Raw genomic sequence first — 23,611 nt, 5'->3', positions numbered from 1 at the left:
AGTTCACTGAGTAGTGTTTTCAAGTCAGGGACTGTGGCTGCGGGAAGGGAATAGGGGAGCAGATCAAGGTTATTACTAGAAAGTCAGGCAAGTCCCTCTGTATCCGTTCCAACTGCTGTTTGCTATGAATGGAGACCAGGCAAGGAACGTTTCGGTACATATTCCAATTTATTTCATTTATCTGGGGGTCAAAAAGACAGTCTGTGCTTTTCTGGGGGGATGGTGTTAAATTTATCCTTAAAAGGCAATTTTTAATATACAAAGTGGTGCCTCTTGTTCTGCAGACGTTAGCATATTTTAGGCACAAAACCGTGACAATTTTATGGTTGTGTTTTACCAGGGAATGCAGGGCTAAATTAAGTCTTGCTCAGGGTCCCGACCAGCCAGTGAACCTTTCAGACTCAGAGGCCTGGCCCCTTGCTAAAACCAGCACTTTTGCTTTTTACTCCTGAGTCCCTTGCAGAGCTGAAATTCTCTGTAGCTAAATAGCACATTTACCAGTGCAGGGATTCTCCATCGATTGCACAGATCATCCATAGCTATTTGCCCTTCTCTATTCAAAAATCACCCTATCGGCCTATTTAAGAATTGGATTTTTGAAGATTCAAGAAGTGGCGTCTGAATGTAACAACCCATCCCTCTCGCCCTTACCCCAATAAAGACAATTTTAGACAACCAAAGCAATCATTAACTGAAAAAGTCTTGTTTCTGGCAGAAAAAAAAAAAAAAAAATCAATTTAATTATACAAAATGCGCCTTACGTTTTAATTGTTGTTAAGTATAGTACATTATTGACAGAGTCTCCCTGGATCTCATTTTATGAGCTTTTACATTACTCAGATAACTTGCTGAGGAGAAAGAAAAAAAAAAAAAAATCCATCACGTTACTTAAAGGAACTGAAGCAGCATTGTGCCCGAGTCATTAGAACCCTTGACTGTGCTCATAATGATGAATGCATCATTTTTCTTGCATGGAACTTTGGTAACAAATAGCACAGCCAAGTCTTTTCCAGCACTGTTATTCTGTTTTAAAAAACACTGACATTTTCTTAAACAGACATAATTTACAATTTTAAGGAGCACAACAGTGCCTTGGTGTTCAAGGGCCAGAAAGCAAACAACACTCCTTTCAGTGCAGGCTTTTTAAAAGGGGAGCCTCGTGCTTTGTGAGTTCACTATAGCTTAAGGCCAGTGAGGCAGCGCTGAGGGGGAAGACAGCACCAGTGCTGCATGTGAAAGTGATGACTAACCCATCATGTTGCACTGGGGGTCAGAGCCAGAGAGGCGAGAGAGCAGGGGAGCGGAGCCAGGCCCCACACAATGGCTGCGGAGGAATCACAGTCCTGTTGTTCCCTTGCCCAGACACAAGTGGCCCTAGAGTTGCTTCTTTCTACCAGCTGTCAAGGGAGGCAGTAGTCTCAGTCTCCTGGATGCTTCTGAACTCCTTCCAAAGGCACTTCTGTAAATTTCACACAAAGACAGCCTGGCCGGTGTCCCTGTGTCCGGATCAATATCTGCAGCAACGTTCGATTTTCTGTGGGGTCAGCTCAGCCCAAGCAGATAAATGGAAGTCTGCTTAGGATGGCGCAGGGCTGAAATCTGCATGAGACCTCAGAAGCCGAGGTTATGGGTAAAGATTAAAACTCCCCAGGTGTTGTTTCTTATTTTTTTTTTTTTTGATCAGTACATGTTTACAGTACATAATGTTCACAATCTTTGTGTCCAGTCGATACATTTACATACCACATCTTAATTGCTATTTTTGTAGATTTCCCTCTCTTTGTTGATTCTCTTCTCCTTTGAGCCAGATTTTTCTTGTTGCATCCTAATATCTACCTTTTATTTTGTTCCTTATTTATAATTTATTATCTCTAAGGCCATCCATTTATTTCTCCACTACCATGAAGTTTCTCTTCCTATGTTACTTAAAAATACTCAAACAGCAGTTGTGCAAGCCTGGGGAAAATGATGTCTGAAAGGGTGTGTGCCTGTGTATGTGTGTGTGTGTGTGTGTGTGTGTGTGTGTGTGTGTGTGTGTTCATGTGTGTGTGTATGTGTATTCGGGTGTGTGTATGTGTGTGTGTGCAGTATTATATACCATAGTGACATTCCGTGTCAGCTAACCATGGACCACATATCATATAGTGATAATATAATATGATTATATATTATACAGTGGTCCCACAAAACTTTAATAGAATTTAAAAAATTCTGTCACCTAATGACATTAAGACCACTAAAACATGGTAATTATATTATACATTTGTGGCATTGCTCGTGAAAATAGACCCTCTGTACTACCAGTTGTGTAAAAGTACACTATATATAGTTATGTACAATATTAATCCTTAACAATAATTGTTGAACAATATGTGACTGATTTATATACTTACTATAGTATAGTTTAGGTCATTGTTTCAAAGTATACTCTTTCTTTCCATTAAAAATCTTTGAAACACCTGGTATGTGAAGCCAGAAGCCTTACATATATCCTGTTCACCCTGTTTCTTATGGCATAATTTTCCCTTGTGCTTGATTTAAATTCATGTTATTTTGTTTATCATGCGTCTAGGCTTATACCATAGATACCTGAACAAAGTACACACCAGAAAGCTAGGTGCAGTGGGCTAGAGAATCTGGTTGAGTATATCTACTCTGTTACGTTTGCACAATGACAAAACTGCTTAGTAATGTATTTTTGGACCATAACCATATATCCCCATATATCCCCATTGCTAAGCCACAGGTGACTGTATTTGTCATCTCTGGGGAATCTACATATAAATATTATATATGCATGCATACATAGAAAGGGATATTTATAGTATATCCTGTATCGCATGTCTTTATGGGAATAGTTTTGCTTTTCTTCCTTTATATGTTATCCAATTTAAAACATGCATATAAACAGAAGTTCAGAATTCAAAAGAATATTATTCCAAGTCACCTACTATACTCCATGTTCCAGGCATTTTTCAAATAAATGAGCAGTTTTGACTCCTCTGGGAAGTTGCTCAAAACCCTCTGAATGTACTTGGTCACAAAGCAATTATAAGTGACTGCGGTGTTTGCACCTATCCACAAGGTAAGATGAACAGGCACAGTGCTGAATGAAGAAGGAAGCGACAATCTCTTTTGCATAAAAGTTAGAGAAGAATCTGTGTTTGGAAAGACTAGAGGAAACAGTTTATCAGGCAGACAAGGAAACAGAATCACTCCAGGCAGAAAGATGGGCTGCTGAGAAGGCCCAAGGAAACGCTACGCTGTGATATATACTTCATTTAGGTAGAAAGTTAAAGGAAAGAACATTGAGGAGTGGAAAATGAAGTTAGGTAGACAGAAAACAAAATACCATGATCTGCCCAGTGTACTAGTTAAGCAATTTGGTTTTTAATCTTAAATAGAATTACTCAAAGTGACTCTGTACCTAGATTTTTACTAGGTAAAACTTCGATCAAATACATTAAAACAATTCTAGACTGAACCAGTTTCTCCAGTAGAGGATTTCCCAGAGGCAAGGGGTACATTTAGAGACTCCACGAGGGGATTTTACTGCATGTTTCCTAAGACATGTTGGGCCATTTGTTTATTTGCTAACATTTCTTTCTACTTCCCCATCCCTTAGGAAATGCGGATGTAAATACTGGACAGTGTCGATATGTCTAAAGTAATGGAGCAAGACAGACCTTATCAGTCTTGTATTTTGACATTTTTGACATTATTCTCTGGTGACCATGAAAAGGACTAAGTCCAACAGCAAGGGAACTAATTAAGAGGTTAGCGATTGAAAATAAGGCCTTCAGCTAAGGCAACAGAAATGGAAGCAGGAAAGAAATAATAAGTTCAGTAAATAATAGGCTTTAGAATCACCTTTACCCAGTATCCCCATATCATATATATTTCTTTAGACATGAATTTTGGGTGGCACGAGTTGCAACTTTAAAGACCATAACGTGTCCCCAATGTATCCTGGAGAGGAGTGATAAAATCTACTCATTGTTAGTTTGTGCTTTGTCAACTTTTCTTCTTGAAAAATTGGATTTTTAGCCAAGAAATTCTATTCTGTATCATTCCCTCCAAACTAAAGTGAGTGAAACGCAGTAAAACTCACCACAGTCACAGTGGAGAGACCAATAAGTCAAGATGAAGAGTGGAGTCCATTTAGGAGTCCACAGGGCACTCAGAACACATCAAGGTCGCATTGCCCCAGGGCTTAGCTGAGAGGCCTTCTCCTGCAAACAGAACAGCCAGTAGCTACCAATCCAGAGTGAAGTGGGCAGGGCAGGAGGGAGGAAGGGGAAACACAATATGAAGCCAAAAGGAGCCAAGAAGTCACAAAGAAAGAATACAGTCAGACTCACTTCTCTGGGGTCAGAGTTATAAAGCAGAAGACATATTGCAGATTCTCTTAACAATATGCTGGGAAAAGTGTCAATCTTTTGTCAAATCACACAAATCCCAAACATTTTCCCATATTTCCAGTGTCAATAAAAGTCATCCTATTACCAAGCGCAAGAAGAGGCTTGAATACAAGTTTGTAAGAGGCTGGATGTGGGAAACAAAAACCTAGCAATATATTTTAGGAACGCCCGTAAAATAAACCTAAGCAAATGATGTTTAGTCCTGCAAACAAATTTGCTCTCTATATCAAGAACTGTTTTGTTTTTGTTTTCTATTTTTGGCCAAAAATATGACCTAATTGAAATCTAAAATTTTTCCAAGATAGTCTGATATTCAGAAATCTATACTTATGATTTACTTCAATATGCAGGTTTTGTGGCAACCTTCACAAATATGTTGCAGGTTGGTCCCCATCAAGTGCCAGTTAGAAACAGTGAGAAGCAGGCAGTGCATGTCAAGGACTTTGCTGTTTTCTTCAGGGATTTCTGCTTTGCCCTGCTGCTGCCTAGCTGGGTCTGTTTGATCTGAGGGCTACATGGACACTTGAAAGGCATCTCACTTTCTTGCTTTCTATCTATCTCTTGCCTGTAAAGATTATGGGGAATTTGAATTTAAATGAGAATTTTAAAAGTGGCTCAAGCTGGTCAGAACCAGTTTTTCATGGAAATGTCTGTACTGAATAAGTTTGCGGATCAAAGTCACAGACTGTGTTCCACGGGAGCTTTTGAAAACTATTTAGAATCAAACAAGTGCAGGAAAAATCCTTCTTGTTCCAGACTACAGGCTGCTGCTAAAATTCACATTAAGGTAAAGTCAGAAAGCTTCAAGTTAGCCCAAATACAGGGCCGATAACTTTAGCCTCCTCCTGAATTTGTTTTAATCCTTTCCTTCCAAAAAGGAATGAAGCTATCAACCAAAAAGCTCCACCTGATACAGCAACTGCCCTTTAAAGATGCCTGCTTGGCCAGTGTATGTTGCTAGTGTCTATAGAAGCTAGATGGTAAGCCACTGGGGATGAAGAATGCTGGTGTGGAGATGAGATTGAGCTAGGAGAAAATCCTTCACGATTGAATTTCATCTCCCCCTGCAGAGGAAGTGCCATATAATGTCTCTATCACATCCCACAAATGTAAAGAAAGTGTTTAACCAAGAGCTTTCACTACTCTCTGTGCCTTGCATTTATTTGTCACAGTTTTCAGTTTCCAAAAACACAGTAGGCTAGGTAATCTTCTAGTCATATGAATATTAGAGAATCACAGAAAGTAATAAGAAATTCTTCTTCTTGGTGCCTTCCGGAGCCCCCAGCTTTCAATGATGCCTCCCAGGTTAAATGCAAACTAGAAAGATCCAGTTTTTCTCTGTCATGGTGCAGGTTTCAACATATGCAATTAGAAACTAGATCTGTTATGTAGTTTTGTAACAGGAATGACATCTCTGAAATGCAGGAGTCTGTGTGGTTTCTGTGGATGCTTTCCCTTCTCAGAGCAAAAGAGCAGGACCAGAATTATAATCTTCTAGAGGAAAAGAGAAGACTTCAGATCACAGGTTTTTTTCTCAGCAGGAAACTGCTCAATTCCTTGGGAAGGAGTTCATGAGGCCAGACCAGGCGAGGGGCTGTAACACAAGTGTTTACCCTGCCTATCTCCTTGGCCAACTACCTGGCAGCCTGGCTACTGCAGACCTCTCCACACCCACCCATCTGCCCTCACTACAGTGTTCTCATATTTGTACTGCATCCTTCTCTGCTTAATTTAATGTCCATGGTGGCAGTTTTCAACGATGCTTAGCTTTCTTCTCAGGCTATCTAAATTAACTCCCCAGGTACATATCTTCATCATCATCATCATCATCATCATCATCATCACCATCATCGTTTTGCTACCACTTTCATTACAAAGATTCATTGAGGGGGCTGGGGATTTAGCTCAGCGGCATAAGCACCTGCTTTGCAAGCAGGCAGTCGTGAGTTCGATCCCCGGTACCGATAAAAAGGAAAAAGACAAAAAAAAAAAAAAAAAAAAAAAGATTCATTGAAATGGCCTGTATCCCTAAATTACATTATTTTAACATGTAATTTTTAAGGAAACATATTGCAGTGCTAGGATTCTTATTCCACTTAATTTCTTCTCAACACTTTTACACAGATTGTCAATAAAATAGTCAGCTACCCTAAATTTTGAGAGAATTTTGTATATCTGATGCTGTGTTAAGCACTTTTCAGACATATGTCCCTTAATCCTTAGTATATCAATTTCATGAATAAATAGGAAATCTAAAGTCATCTCTTCAATATTTCTCAGCTTGAGTCAATAGTAGAACCAGGATTCAGAATAATCCAGGGACTGTGCCAGACATTATCAACAGGAAACAGAGTCTACTTTGGGTTTAGATAAAGTGTAAGATTCTCCATGAAACAGATTTTGAACATGGAAGATACTTGATGGCTGCTGCACGTGTGATCTGCACACCTGCAGTGAACGACGTCATCACAGATCCTGTTAACAATGGGAATTCTTGGGTCCTTCTTGAGCCTCTAGAAGCCTGCTTCATATCTTCTGCAGTTCTTAATCTGGACTTTGGACACATAAGAGTTCAGGAAGTTGTTTAGTGGGATTTGTGAATTCCAAAGAGCAGCAGGTGTTTCCAGTAGTGCATTTATGTCTTGGATAAATCAGTTTTTGTAAGTGTCAAAGATATTTTTGAGCCATTTCATTGCATACTTGCATGATGATGATTCTGGATTCAATTTAGATACTTGTACTATTATTTTACATATTTCCTCAAATTCAAGTATACAGAGATTCACAGATTTTAAATTTAAAATGTATCTACATGGATTAAAATACGGAGAAAACAGATGTATTTCAAACTCCCACCTTCTGTTAACATTTCCTTGGCAACACTGCTGGTTGACCAGTAGTCATTTAGTTTGTTTAAGGATTACTACTGAGATCCATATTTCTTACTAGGCAGTTTATTCTTTCTTTTTTCCAGGGAATCTACCTTTCAAATATTGTGTCAATGTTGTGCTTACCTGTTCCTTAATGAGATTTAGAAACAATATTCCAAAATATAACTCCTTGGCATTACAAAAAGAAAGATCTCTGAGTTTCTCTTGCCCATCTTCTTTGGAATCAGTCAAAAAAAAAAGCTGAATTTTCCAACTTTCTCATCAAGCAGTTTATAAAACTTTACTTGTGCGATATCTTTACTAAGCTTCAGGACAGGAGCATCTTTACTTCAGAAGATAGATGAATAAAGAGAAGAATTGACAATTCCCCCTTGACATTTATTTTTATAAGATTGTACCCCTTTTGTGTAACCATATTCTGTGCAACTATTCAGTCTTTATGAAATCTACTATAAAATATACTAAGGCACAGCAAGTTATAGTATATCTTCATTCACTTTATTCACTAGATCTGGAAACGTTCAACTTCCAGCCCTGCCTCAGTGTCAAAGGCCATGAAAGGTAAACATTTTGAATCTATCTGTTCAGGACACAGAAGCAGCCCCAAGAGTGCAACTACAGACCTTCATGAAGAAGGACGTCTACGACTGCCCGGGAAGGTGGAAAGAACAGTAAGATAAGTGTGTGCCAAGTGAAGGGAAGTCTGGGGTGGCGGATGTGGCAATTTATTGTATTGTGATACTATAAATTTAAATATTCACTGTCTCGTTGATTCCACCTCACGCATTTGTGCCTCTATGTTTGACTTTGTGCAGTATTTTGAAACTGACATATTCATTTCATTTTATGTTCTGATTTGTTAGCTTTCACCAAACATTTCATTTTATAAAGAAAATGAAATGAAACATTTCTTTTCTAAAAAAGAAAAATATAAATGAAATGACTTTTACCAATGTATTTTTCTTAAAGGCTTCCGTTGATTATATTGTCAATGCCCATTATGTGCAAAAATAATCAGAGTAATCCACTTTAGAACTTTTTAAGAATGGAACAGTTTATGAACCTGTTCACATCATTAGCACCGAGAGAGCAGACCCTATCACTAAACCAGCTTTTCACAAGCAGTATAAGACCATGAATGACACCTAGAAATTGCTTCAGTGATCCAGAGTAAACTGGACCTGAAGACAGGAGCACATTTAAGGCTGTTCGACGTTATTTAAGTATCTCCTTCATCTATGTCTCTGCTGATTTCTCTCTTTGTCATGGTTGTTACATCTGTTTTCAATGTGCAGATTATTCTCTTGTGAAAAAAGAAGAAAAGTCATTACAAACTCATGTTTTTCCCAAGTCACTTATCAATCCACTTTAACTCATCCTTAGCTACACACACATCACACAGTGCTTTCTCTTACCCCTAATGTTTCTGCACATCTGTTGACTTTTTAATTCTAGCTGTTCGTGCTGCTCTGAGTCACATCTCCTTAACTATCCTTGGCCATGGATTCTTCCATAGCTGGTCTCTCAGTTCTGAAGAACCTCTTCACCAACCAAGGTAAAATTATAATTGGGGGGATCATTTAAGCTTAAAATAAGCCAAATGGGACTGGGGACTTAGCTCAGTGGCGTAAGTTCCTGCCTGGCAAGTGTGAGGTTGTGAGTTCGATCCCTGGTACCAAATAAAATAAAATAGGCCAAATATCCTAGATCTATTTACCTTATCTGTTTAGTATATACATCTTCAACATTCTCTTATAAACACATATAGTCAATAAGTCTGATAGGGAAGTAGTTTTGTCAGCCATTACTTTATCTTGGTTAATGGAGCTAATGTAACCAGTTATCCAAAGCAGAGATCAGGAGGTGTTTTTTTTGTTTTGTTTTGTTTTGTTTTGACTCACTTTGGCTGTACCGGCAATCACTCAGCAGGTCCTTCCAGTTATCCCTCAGCATCTCCCTTACATCCCATTCTTCCTCTCCCTCCTCACTGCCACTGGGTCAGAGGAAGGGTGCACCATTCTCTTTCCTTAGAGTTAGTCATCCCTTTGCTGACATGTCCAATTCTTAATAAAGTCTTATGTAAACCTTCATCTACATTATCCCTGGAATAATCTTCCTAACATAGATGATAGATATGAGTCATTGTTCAAATCCATATACACTATCACTGAACACAAGAGACAATCCATGTTCCTAGCATGGCCTGTTCAATCTTAGGACTCTCAATTTGCCAACCTCAAGACTATTCCCACTCCATTCTGAGCTCTGTGCTTTATCTTTGCCTTGAATCCCCATCCACCTGACATCTATGCAGACATTTTCTTCTCCTTCTTCAAGATGAAGTTCTCATTTTCTTTTAAAGGTTTTTGTTATCCCACAATTTGAAATTTTTACTTGTTCCTCTGAGTCACGGGTGGGCCATGAAGATACCTCTATTTATTGCTTATTAAACTCTCTGGCAAGTATTTGCTTATGTCATTTCCTAGGATAGGCTGTGAAATACTCTGAGGGAGAATCAAGGCTTATTTGCTTCTTAATCTACTCCCTATGCACATGTACCTATATAGCAGGCAGAATAATAGTCCCCTGACCGAAGTACCTATACTTCAAGTCCTACAATGCAGAAATATGTTGAAATATATGACAGAAAGAAATTAGGGTTTCTGGTGGGATTAAGACAGCTATTTACCTAATTTTACCCGAAAAAGGATTGTCTTAAATGATCTGTAGACCCAAGATAATCACAATTGTCCTTAAACTGGTAGGAAGAAGCATAAGCAAAGGTCAGAGTGATGCAGTTTGAGAAAGACCTCAGTCTGCTCTTGCCAACTTAACAGACAGCAAATGGAACAAGAAGCTTTGGAAAACTAGTGAATTCTGGAAGGCAGCCTTGCAGACAGGTTGGTGATTGGCAGTGAGACCTGGGATGGACTTCTGGCCTCTGCAAGTACAACATAAAACATTTGTGTATTTTTAAAGCCACACCAGTTGTTGTATTTTGTTACAATGGCCATTGGATACTATCACAACACAAGCCTCATCCATGAATTGGTAATTTGGTTTGATGTGGATTTTTTGGTCTAACTTGGTTAATTTTCAAGCCTGTTAAAGCATACAATTGAGAAAAAAAACATAAGGATAAAAACTTTTAATATATTGAATATACGCATAACTTACCTAGTTACATATAAGAAAAATCAAGTATTTTAGGCAGATTTCATATCAAACTGGTAGATTTTTTGATACATTTTTGCCATTTTTCTTTATTTCCTTAGAATTATGTAAGATTATAAAATAAAATCTGCATCCCATGGTTGGAATTCCACTCAAGGAAAGTCTCCTCCATATGGAAGTGTATTTCGGGGAGAAATAGTTCTACCCATTTCCCAGGTATGTGAGAACTTTTGGCTCCTCCAGTTATCCTCCTTTTCAACGTGGCTGACTGCTGAACCTCGCTTCGCCAGTGGGAGGCACTTCTTAGAAGAAGAGTGCTAAGTGGGCTTAATATTCCAAAGTTTCTAGCAAAGAAAGTGTGTGTGTTCCTTGAGGCAAAGGACTTGATTTGTCATTTAGTTTTGCACTAACCTCATGGATTTAAGGCCTGGGGTGGGGAAAAGAGAAAGTGATTACATTCGGTGAAATGGACAAATAATACCAGAATGAGAAATTCTGTTAAAATGTTGGATGTTCTCCCCAAGGCAAGTAATGCTATAATGATCATAATATACTACCTCTCTCATATTGCTGGGAAGTATAAAACACAGCAACATACCTACCTTTAATTAGCTGTATTTAGTATTTTTATGGCCACTGAACATAGTACTTAGATTACCATATATTAGCATATAATTTGCATACATACCTCAAGGTATTTGGTTTTATTGCTATTACCTTTTGTGGACCTATTTCAGTAATGACTCTAATGGAATACAAAGAAAAGATTTCTGACTCAAGTCTCTTTACAATCTTGGGAATTTTATAATGGAAAGTCCCATGTTAAAATATAAAATTCTTGTCCCCAAAACGGCTGTCCCTTCTTAATGTAAGCAATTGGCTCAGGTGCTCATCTGCAAGACATTTTACACCCAAATGAAAGTATTTTCATTTATTCTGAGCTCAATAAAGGCATATTTTATAAGTAAGTATTTGGGTACAAATTGCTTCATCTTTGCTTGAAAGAAAGCTGCTCTCACCATTTAATGACTCTTAACAGTCTATCACCAGCTAAAGGCCGAGAGAAAGAAAAATAACAGCTGCAGCTAGAGAATTTAGAGAAAAGTCAGAGGTCAGTGCCTGCATCTGCATTCATGGGGGGACGGAGAGGGAAAATAAAGGGGCCCTCTTTGTTGCAAGTCAGCACTATTTTAGAAAGTGCAGATACTGACTTAATTACCAGTGTTCCCTTTTGCACCGGGGTGCCTTGGTGGGCTATAAATCGATACCTAAGGTCACATTGCTAAAAGCATGAAAAAACTTACTCATTCTAGCATTTGGGAGCATTGTTTTCTGCTTCTTCCTCCAGAATCCCCAATGTTCAATATGAAATAGAGACAGGACCAAAGTCATTACTGACGGAATGAGGCTCCTGTGACATAGGCTTTTTGAACTCCATGACACTCGTCATTGGGGTCAAAACTCTCATTGCTCCTTGTTGGTTTTAGTTGATTAGTTTATATTTCATCTTTACATCCAATGTGAATGTCTAATTGCGTAAGTAAATTATGTGAATATGTGCCAATTGGGAAAGAAAGCTAACTTCTGGGAGTTTTTGTTTAGGAGGGCAGTTTATAATATTTTTTAAAAAATCATTTTAATGTGTTTGGGACTGCTTATAGATATTTTAGTCACTTTTCTATTGAAAATATTATAATAATTTCTCTATCTGATTTGATAAAGCAGGAGAATATTGGTTCTGTTAAAATGTTTTGTTAATCTTTTTATTGGAAATCATCTTTGTATTGCTAGAGATACTGTAATATCTGAAAAAAGGTAATATGCAAAGTCAATAATTATTCCCAGGTAAAACAGTCTTAACTCACTTTGACTGTCTGAAGAGTCAAAAAGCGTTTTTATTTGCTTACATAAAAGGTACCGCATCTGAGCGCCACTGAGGTACATACAGTTCAAAGGGTGATCTGACCTTATCTGCATAGGAAAGAACATCAGGATTCATCCAGTCCTTTAACTATCACTGCCATCACTGATCAGATCAACCATACAGTAGGGCAATATGATTGTTAAGACAAATGAAATAACTGCATTGATTTTTGCCAGGGGCAGAGTGAACCACATAATAGATGTAACATCTTTATGTTTTGAAGTCTTAGGGCTTGGTATATGCATTTAAAGGGGTCTATAATGATTTAATTTTCAAGGGGTATTACATGCCATTAAGCAGACTTTTGCAGTAGAGGAAGCATGAATTATAGATGTATGAAAATAATACCTGCAAGACTTTCTCTTTTTTTTTTTTCTGTTTTTCTTCACAATTAAAAACAAACTTTAAAGAGAGGTTTTTTCCCTGAGCTGCTTAATTTGGTCCAATTATTCATTTTTCTTGTGTCATCTAAGTTGGTTTTATAAAAAGCATAGATGGTATGTATACATAGTTATACAAACTATGGTATGTATAAATACCACCTGGCCATTATTTCACTGACTCATGGCATTTTGAGCAGGAAAATCCCTTAAGAGTCATCGAGTCTCACTAGAGGCCATCTCATTTTGCTGCAAATGCTTGGCTGAAAAGAATACTACAATCCAGTAACTAATTTGTTTGCAGGGAAATTTTCCAATAATTAAGAGGCACTACTCAATACTTTGCTTTAGGATGGCAAGTGTTTATTTACCTGATTATCTCTACAAAGTGTCCCACCAATAATGCTAAATAATGCTGACAAAAGGAGATTTAGCTTAAATAGAATGGTAGCAACTGGTATTTTCCCAGACTCCGCCTTCACAGAAATGTGAAGTTGGCAGCTTCATATTCTATTGTCTTATGAAAATGGGGAGTAGTTGGAAGCGGCTGTTCAGTTACCACCATGGTGGACTCTCCAGAATAACACACATATAATTATAACTGCCCGGCTTATAAAACACGAGTCATAATTGAAGGTAGTGTGCGCCCTAACTACAGAGGGCAGTCTGCCCTGGCATCAAGCTGCCCATCTTGTCTTCAGGGATCCACAGAGCTTATACACATTCCATCAGCCTGAGCCTGCCAGCATGTAAATGTCTCTCTAGGGCTTCACCATTACCCGATTTGAATGCTGAGAAGATGCTCATAATTGCTTATTATGACATTAGACAAGAGAATTCAAGTCCCATTTGATTGTAATGAGTTTGTGGAGGCTCTGTCTTTTGTGGGGCCAATCACATACAGAATTGAACTTGAGCCGTGTTTGTGGAAATGGAATTACACTCAGAGTTGGGGGGGGGGGCTTGGACCTCATGCATTTAAAATCTTTCTTATTACTTTTGGTGGAAACAAAACTAACATCAATTATAAGATCTTTCAGCAGGAAAACTCAAACTTCTTTCCAAACTAATATTTTTCTCATGTTATCATTGTTAAGAATTCAGAATTCCTATCTCCACATTAAGCAAATTAAATGGCAAATACCAGTGTGTGTGTGTGTGTGTGTGTGTGTGTGTGTGTGTATGTGTGTGTTGTGCGTATATGTGTTTGTGTGTGTTTAAAATGATTTCAGAATAAGTGATGGATAGAATCAGCTAGCTTTACCTATAGAAAAAAGCAATAAAAAGGAGAAAATATGTCCACTATATCTAGCTATGTGCCTTGAAAAATTACCCATTTAGAACCAGATGAAATACCTCTGCAGCAATTTCATTATGGAAAATGTCTTAAGAATTTTAAAGATTACCAGAAAGCCTCTATCCTGTTTTTATGAAGGTAGAGAGTCAGAAAAGAAGGGGAAAAGAGCCTTTTACATTAACACATGGCATGGCCACAACAAAGAAGGGCAATATAGAGGGACAGGACTGCATCTGATTTCTAAGTGGAGAAAGGAACACCCATTTGAAGGGGCCTGGGAATTGGTGGTTCTGTGCTTTGTGGGAGCATCCACAGTTCCATTTATTCACAGTGGTAACCAGATGGCTGAAGGAGGGAAACAAAGATGAATTGGACGCTAATGGAAAGCACACTGAGACCCTGGGGCTCTCATTCAAAGCTGGAGCTGAAACTGGCCAGAATCTGAGCACACAATGGGTAAGTGTTACAGGGAAAACACTCACGGCACACAGGTGCCTTCGCTGTCTCACAATAAGCAGGCAAACAGCGCATTAATTGTGTGCCCAGTAGAGAGTTTTTCCTTATAAATTAAAAAAATGCTGCTGTAGCCATTCTGAGAACAACACAAATCCCCTTCCTCTCAAGTCTAGTCATTAAATATTACCAGGAGAGAAAAGCTTGCATTACGGTTCTCTTTTGAAGGAAACCCTGATAAGAATTTTTAAAATAATATACAATATTTGTTTATCTAACAGACTTCAGCAGGTCATTTCATTTGTATATGGAGACATTAGATGGAAAAGTAATGAACTAGAAGTGGAATACAGTCATGCTTTTGGTTTGTTTATTTTTTAATCTTCACCAATTAACTGAATGGCCCTAGGCAATCTGTGTAATCTCTTAATTTGGTTGGATTCTAACATGTACGAAGCACACTGCTTTCCAGTTAAACAGAGTGTTAACCAGTGTGCTATATGTTCCATGCAGCTGGGTTACCTAGGATGCTGAGTTCATTACATCAAAAAGTTATTTATCCAGTAGCTTATTTAAAAAATGGTTAAAAACAAACAACATCAAATCAATAGTGTACTGAGAATTTACCATCTCCTACTAAAACAGGGAGATAAAATGCTAGAAATAGAAGGCGAATAAATGGATCTGCCATATAGGAGTTCAAAATATGATAAGGGAACTGTTGACTCCCAACAAATCACATAGCACAGTACCTAAAATATTGACTTTATAGGACTATTGTGCTTCAAAAGGCCAGAACTATACTCCAGCCTCTGCCTGTCAACTATGGAACTCTACAAATGAATAAAAAGTCAAAATGTCAGTTTCTTCCCAGCACAGTAAGAACAATTGCAGTGGCTAGCTCACAGGGATGCTAAGAGGCTTAAATCCCATAATTCATACAAAGTAATTAATGCCACATATGACAGGTGTAAATCAATACAAAAGTATTGATATTAATTATTATTGAATCAAACAGATGAGTGTAATGTTGAAAACATAAAAGGAATATATAAAGTGTTATTTAATAATGATGTAAAGGAATTTATATATTCTGTTACTATAAATAAGATAATAAAATCAGTTATGGTCTGAGTTGCATTCCTGATCCCAAATTCATATGTTAGAGTCTCGACCCACAGAACTTCAGAATGTGACTGTACTTAGGAACAGGACCCTTAAACAGATGCTTGAAGTTAAATGAGATTGTCATGGTGGGCTCTAATCCAATCCAACTGGTGACATTTTGAGAAGAAGAAATCTGGACTCCAAGAGACCTCTGGAATGTGGCTATTGGAGAAGAGACCATGAGAGGCCACCCTGAGAGACACCAGAGCTGCTGACACTTTAATCTTGGAGGTTCAGCCCACTGTCCTGTGAGAAACCGATGTCTTCTGTCTAAGTCAACCCTATCATACTTTGTTATGGAGACCTGATGAAGCCAAGCAAAAGCACATATGGCAAAGAAGAAAAATAGCTGCTCATATGCCAGAGATTAAAAGGATATATATGTTTCTGAGTACATGTAGTTTTTAAAATAAATACAAATAAAAAATGTACAAAGAGATACTAAAATAATTAAACAATATGAAACAAGTAAATTTCTTCTATTTGCAGTGGCTAGGAATTATCATCAATATATTCATGGGTAAAATATATACAGAAGAATGCATGTTAATTGATATAGAGATGACCAATGATTCCTATACCCTCAGGGGTATCCCACAATAAATTTAGGGTACTTACTTTTTCATATACCTAAGAGAAATATCCATAATCACCATAGACACCTGAGGTGGGCTGTTCTCTGGTTTTTCAAATTGAGCATGTGGTACCACATCCAACACAACTTCTTGTGCAGTAAGAACTCAATAAATATATGCTGATATGCTTGACTAACAATGCCTTTGATGATAAGTTTTATAAAAGATACACATGACTTCAGTGAATATGATGAATTCTGTTAGGACTATATATGGGCAGCTAGAAAATGAAACAATATTTATATTCGTAAGAGGTATTTCACTGGATACTTCTTTATGTCACCTTATTTCAGTCATTTGATGTATATTCATTCCTACAGTTAGTGCCAAATAAAACATTTGAATTTAATTTTCACAGCTTCACAAGTGTCAAAGAAACTAAAAAGTAGGATTAATTTTACCTGACAAAGTTTTTGGACTTAGGGGTAGTCCAATCCAATTACAATTTTCATTATTTTTGTGATGATTCTCTGTGGTGTCCTAAAAAATGTCCAAAAGAGAAAAGAATTATGAAAAATGTTTTAAAAATGATTGCACCTGCCTGTAGTGATTATATTGTCCTGAGCAAGTAATTGTTTCTAATTTTCTCTTCTACTTCCGTAAGTAGGAAAAATACTGTCTCAAACCCTGAATAATGTACAATTCTTTTAAATTCCATGTATGGTTTACCAGGTTTTGTCAGGAAACTTGGGCTCAGCTGGGCTCAACTGGCCTCACGTGAACTTTTCCATCTCTCTGCCTGACAGTTGGCCAGGGATTCTAGCCAAATCATTAGCTTCTTTTCATGACTTCTTACCCCTCAGTAAACAGTGGCAAAATTATTTCATAAAAAAAATCTTATTTAATGTGTTGATATTTTTGCATTATTTCTTTGGTCTTTTCTATTTCTGGAAAAAAAATCTTTGAGAAGTTATGAAAATTGATTTTTTTAATTTTTTACATTTACTTTTAATATACAGCTTTGATGAAAATATATTCAAAATTGATTTTGCATATGTTAATATTTATAACTTAGATCATTACTGTCACTTGAACAAATTATATGAAAATTTCAATTAAAATATGTCAGTGATTTTTCTAAAATGACAACAGAATATAATAAACTGCATACTTTTTATTGTATTTTCTTAGTCATCTTAAAATTACAACTATATCAGAATATTCAGACATTCACAATCATAAAGCAACTAAGTTGTTTCTACTGTTTCTCTGGCTTCCAATAGAAGAAACTCCAGCTTTTCATGTGAGTTTGGATTTTGTCATCACAAATGCTTATTTCTCATAGAAATACATAATCTATTTATTAATCTTTTTTTTTTTTGATACCAGGGATCGAACTCATGACTGCGTGTTTGCAAGGCAGGTGCTTATGCTCCTGAGTTAAATCTCCAGCCCCTATTTATTAATCTGAAAAATTGATTTATCATTATTATAGTTTTAACTCTATGTACGGGAGGTTCCCTTTAGGATCTAATTCTAACGGTCACAATTTTCAAGATGATGCTGGTGACTGAAATATCTTACACAAGAAAGTAGTCTGGTGGATACTACACTTAAGATACTATTCCATTGACTTCAATAAGCCCAGATAGAGGCTGCTCTCCCTGTTGGGGGCAGTGTTTTAGCTTACAACCTAAAGATCTAGATCAGTATCACACACACTTTTCCACATCATATCCTGCCAGAAGGGTTGAACTCTCACTACCGTGTCTTGGCCAGCAAGGTTCCAGCTGAAGACATTTTCACTTTCAGTCCAGGCATCCTTGATAGTTCAGCCTCAGCTCTGATGGAGAAGGTAAGAACCAGGAGATGTCTCTGGGGCTAAGATCTGGACTTCACTCAATGTTACTTTTCATTCTTTCTGTTAGTAAAATCAAGACATAGGTTTAGTTTGCATTCAGAGGACAGAACATCAACTCTTTTCTGGAAGGGTAAAGGGATGGAGTCAAGTAAATAGGTGGCTAGGAAAAATGACAGGCTGTCAGCAGCCTACCTCATTATATTACAGAACGTTCAAGGAACAACCAACGAGCAAGCCAGGGCCCTCACATCCTCTATTGTGGACCATGGTAGATACATTCTGAGAGGAGCCATCAGTGGAAATGAAAATAGGCATGCTAGGGACAGACTATAACTCCAAAATAATTTCCAATAATTGCACATTCCTTGACCATAATTTTAACTTAAAATAGCATGAATTACAAAGAACCAATACTTGGCAATGAGTCAACAAATGAAAACTATTGAATTTCCTTCCAGATTTCACTAAAATTGCGTGCAACTGCCAGATTTCCCTTCATGGTGGGACTCCATTCCACAGTGTGTGACTATCAGAATAATATGCAGAGACTGAGGAGATTCTCTTTGCTGTAAACAAGCAGCTTATCTCTGCAAAATTGTTCATAGCTTGAACTGCCAAAACATCCTCAGAAGCCATTTAGCTCAGTTTACCGCTCCATGTCCCACAGAGGCGTGTGTGGGTCACTTGATAGATCTGTCACCAAGAGGCTGAACCTTATTATTGCTCATGCTGACACAGATCTGTTTGGGGAAGGACATATCTTTATGGGGAAAATGTTACTTCTGCATCAGGTGAGCTGAAAATTTAAAAAGAGAATTCACCCTCTGTTAAAGTTATAAAATTTAGAAAAAAAATATTGCGTGAAATATAAGTATTTTCATTGTCTGTTTGAAATTCAGATTTCAGTAGCTGTTGTGTTACCATCTGGAAACCTTAACTCTGTAAACTTGAGTTCAGATTATATAGAAACTAACAGATAAACAAACACTAATTCTTTGTTTTTATTAGTAGTAACTTTAAATTTCTAAATAAACCTTCTTTTTTCTCTATTTTCAAGAAATATTTCAGCTCATCCCTTATCATATTGGTGTTTAGGTAAACAAACTACTTATTGACTGATTTCTTTTCCCTTAATCACTTTCTCAATTAGTGTACTCTGGACAAAGCCATAAGTAGGGAGTTTTAGAGTCAGAATGCCTGGAAATTCAATGCAAAGTGTTGGTAAACTCTGCCAAAGGCCACCTACCATCATGAAATGGATGGTCAACAGGCAATAGAAGAAAAATTTGAAAAGAACTTTGATGAAAGACTTTTAGTTTCTAAAACAAAAAAAGTTTGAAATGGGTTTTGTTTTTTGTTTTTTCTATTCAAAGTATGCAAAGATTCTTGTAGTATGTGTCTTTCCAACCCCTTTTCTGGGTCTATTCTCAGGCCTTTCTTCTAACCTCATCTTTACAAACTACCTTTCTCCATACTTGGTTGATGTAGGAGTTATTTAAAAGTGATGAGTTAAAAAAAGGTATCTTCTGACAAAATACAGCTTTAGGAAATATTAGATTTTAAAAATTATACTTCTCAACTGGGAAAAATTGAACTAACATTCTAAAAATGTGAATATTCCAGGTGCTTCCATTGTCTTTTTTGGGAACTTTTAAGCTCTTTTATTCTTTCACACTAGGGTACAAAGCAAATACCTGTGCATGTTCCAAGATCAAGCTCAATTTTGTATATGACGCAACTTCGGTAAACTTTTCTCAGCCCTCCACACCAAATTAATCCATTCTTCATCTTTGTGTTCAAATTCAAGTGACATATTTGTTCAATTTATCCAAGATTTCCTGATTTTTGCCTCCCAAATTATACATTGAGGAACCCCTGCCCATTCTCCATTCCCAATCCCCAGCAAATCACAATAGCTGACCATTCGTCACATCTCTTAGGAACTGGCTCTTCAAAGACAGTACCAGTGCGTCCTTTATCAATACTAGTATTTGCATCCCTCATATAAGTTCAGTGTCAGGTAGTTAATAAATGCTCAGTGATGTCTGTTGGGTGATTGAATGAATGAAATCATAAGACACCTCATGGAAGGAAAAGCAAAAAGAAAGGAGAGAAGATGGGGTAACTTAAGAACACAAATACACTGCGATAGAGCTTCTACCTCCACTCTGCTGAACACCATAATACTCTCCATGCTTTTCTTAAAGAAGTGTTTTATTAGTATATGTTCGCAATATGTAATGATTACATTCATTGTAAGATGCTGGTACATGTCCATAACTCATCTTAATTCTTCATTTATCCCCTCCCCCATTCTTGATCCCCTTCCTTTTGCAAATGTTCTATCTCCCTGGTTCTTATAATCTGTCTTTTTCTCTTTAATTTATTTATACCTTTGGTATTTAAGTTCTCATGTCTGATTTATTTCCATAAGCATTATAATCTCAAGGTATATCCATCTGCCTAGAAGTGATTCAAGTTTATCCTTCTTTATAGCAGAGTGTCAAAAGCATTTTAAAAACTACTGATTATTTTACTCCACCAGTTGATGAAGCCTGTGGAGTTACGGGCTTGGGATAGGATGTTTTAAAAATTTCCTAGGAAGAATTCTAAAGTACAGATGGTGTTTAAAACCACTGAGTTGAAGCCACCCCACAGCATTCAAAAACTTAGCAGTAGAATTAATCTAGAAAAAATACTATAAAATTAAAATATGTACAGAGGAAGGACAATTCTAATGTAATTTTCTAATAACTTTACTGCAGAAGTTCTCTTATGGCCACTCCCGTGCCTCTTCTCTTCTGATCCATAATTATCCTCCCAGTTCTATGGGACTCTGACTACTTTCTAGAGAGAAGAAATAAAAAAATAGAGAAATATTTTGGATGATCATCCCTACAAACTAATGGGTATAGTGAATATGTCTTAAAATATTTACTTAGAAAAATAGCATCTGAGGTCATGTAAAGAAAATAGCAATTTTAATTCACATATCCAGGCAGCAGACTTGCTACTTTTAGACTAAATAAATGTGTGCCACACATTACCTTCAAAACCATTTATTTCAAAGGTTATAAACAATACTTTATTACCTCATTGGTCTGTGTCCTTGGATTAAGAGAGCTTTCAATGTAGAGTCCTCTTTGCCTCTTTGTAGTGTGTTTCTGTCAGTAAAGAAGTCTATATATATACATACATATATATATATATATATATATATATATATATATATACCAGTATACCAGGTTATATGTGATCCTTAATCACAGACTCTCCCTAGGATTCCCATCGTAACCACTGTATCTGCGTAAAATTCCTTGCTCAGATCCCCTTGGCGTCTTTCAGCTTTCTATAAAAAGCAGACACATTTGAAGGAAAAAGAGGATAAAAATCCACAGGAAAGAAACAAAGATCACGTATTGTACTACCTTTTACATTTTATCTGACATGACTCAAGTCTTAAAATCATTTCTGAAAATTGTTTTGAATTTTATTTAAAATTTTTATAAAAGAATTTTATATGTGCTGGCTCTGTGTCTCATAGCACTGTTTGATGATCCAGCTAAACATATTATCCTAACTGACTTTTCACATTTGGGTATTTTTCAGTTCCCGTGTATGTCTTCCAGACATTTGCACAAAATGACAAGTCTGATATTCAGTCCAAAGCACAGGAAGGGCCTTTGACGCTTCAGATTCATTGAAGTCACAGTACACCCTCACTGACCCAAGAAGCCTGGTATTTGGAGACACAAATGACTTTTCTCTCCTCTTGTTTATTGTTATTAAAGTGACATCAAATTATATAGCCTCATATAAGATGCCAATAATATGGAATTGTAAAGATAAAAATTGTAAGGCCTTTTTTATGGCCTCTCATATCCCCTCCAGAGGTTATTGCTTTCAGCATTCAGTATGTGAAATATACCCATTTTTAAACAGTGCTTTACAGGACTTATTTAAAATTTATTTCCTTCTCTAAACTTTCAGATACCTTTTTTTTCAAGCATTCAGATAGGTATATATAAATCTCAAATCGTGGTTATCAGAAGCTGATGTTCCAGAGTGTGAATCCCCAGGCCCTTCTTGGATTCACCCTGTTCTTTAAGTGTGTATGTGACACAGGGAGCTGTGGATTATCAGTGCCAAGAACAATCACAGCATGTGCAGCTCCAGAGTTTAGCTGTTTATTACCTGCATGACATTGGGCCAACTCCTTCATCGTTTTGAAATTCTGCATCTTCAAAATCAGAACCTGCATGATAAACAGCTGAGAGGATTGTTGCAAGGATTAAATGAGATGACCCATGCAAACTGCTCCTGTAATATGATACATGCAATAAATATGACAAGCCAACACACTAATTTCAAGTTCATCATTATCATTACGGATTTCACTCTCAGCATGCAGCTAAAAAGAGGCATAATTTTTTACGTGTCTTTTTTTTTTTTACTTATTAGTAGCTTGGCAGTGTGGTATGTTGGAAGATTGTGAAATTTTTGATTGCAGTGATACTCAGTGTCTCCTCTGGAAAATTAATTCTTCCACAGCCTCCAACCATATTGACTTGCAAACTCTCCAAAGCTCACAGAATAGGGTGGCACTTGGAGAAATTATTCCACTGTTCACTAAATTAATCCAAAGCACTTCATAAGAGCAAGGGGAAGAAATAGGGTATTAAAAATCTTGGGGGAATTGTACAGGGAGGCAGGAAGTCAACAGTGAATCCCAGGGCACCCAGTGTCTGTGTCTTCTTCCTGTCTGTCATACAAGCCTTCCCTGTGGAAGGAATGTTTGCAAAGATCAGAGCAGAGAATTGAACCAGGAAGGCCAGCAGATGGAAGACGCCTGAGCCAAGACACACTCAGATCTTCTGAAGGATACAGTGCATCCATCTGGCAAATGACCACACTTGCCTGTCAGACTGATGAGCAACAACAATCGTATCGGTATTTCTCTGGCAGAGAACACATGGGCAGAATGGGTGTCACCCATGGGTGGGTAATTTAAGGCCTCATGAATATTTATCACCTACTTGGCCCTTCCCTGCCATCTTATCCTTCCTCACACAAAGGCTATCTGCTTACTGTATCTACATCCAACACAGATCTCAAATTGATTCTTATTATGTATGTTTCTCACAGCAGAATAGACCACTCTTCAATCATAGAAAAATTCTCATTGGGAGGGTGCAGTAGTTAAACCTCTACTCTTGAACTCAGGCCATGGATTCAAGTTCCAGCACCATCATTATGTGAACATAGGTGCAGGACTTTATTTTGCTATTTCAGTTTCCTTCTCTGAAAAATGCAGGTAGTGACGACTCCCAATACACCTATCTGGTAAGGCAGTTCTGCCCCCAAGAAGTTGGAAAGAGCATCTTTTGTCTGAAGGATAAAGGGCTTCCAAGTGCCACTACCTCCTGCCACATGCTAAACAGATGTTAGGGTAAGAAGTTTGAAAACTG

At 37.3% G+C, this 23,611-nt stretch overlaps 1 long non-coding RNA gene across 1 annotated transcript; it reads right to left on the bottom strand.

Moving 5' to 3' along the window:
- Positions 1-10,623: 10,623 nt before the first annotated feature.
- Positions 10,624-22,514, bottom strand: LOC106027452 (uncharacterized). The gene is made up of 4 exons (XR_010051029.1): positions 22,338-22,514; positions 18,048-18,203; positions 16,744-16,822; positions 10,624-10,913 (listed from the first exon to the last, which is right to left on the bottom strand). It is a non-coding gene; the product is annotated as an uncharacterized LOC106027452 (long non-coding RNA).
- Between the last annotated feature and the right edge of the window lie 1,097 nt (positions 22,515-23,611).

Source organism: Cavia porcellus, unplaced genomic scaffold (genome assembly GCF_034190915.1).
Source record: "Cavia porcellus strain 051 isolate PalLab524CR breed Dunkin Hartley unplaced genomic scaffold, mCavPor4.1 scaffold_13, whole genome shotgun sequence".
Classification (NCBI taxonomy): domain Eukaryota; kingdom Metazoa; phylum Chordata; class Mammalia; order Rodentia; family Caviidae; genus Cavia; species Cavia porcellus.
The sequence above is the reverse complement of the archived record's forward strand: the minus strand, read 5'-3'. Positions and strand labels throughout refer to the sequence as shown.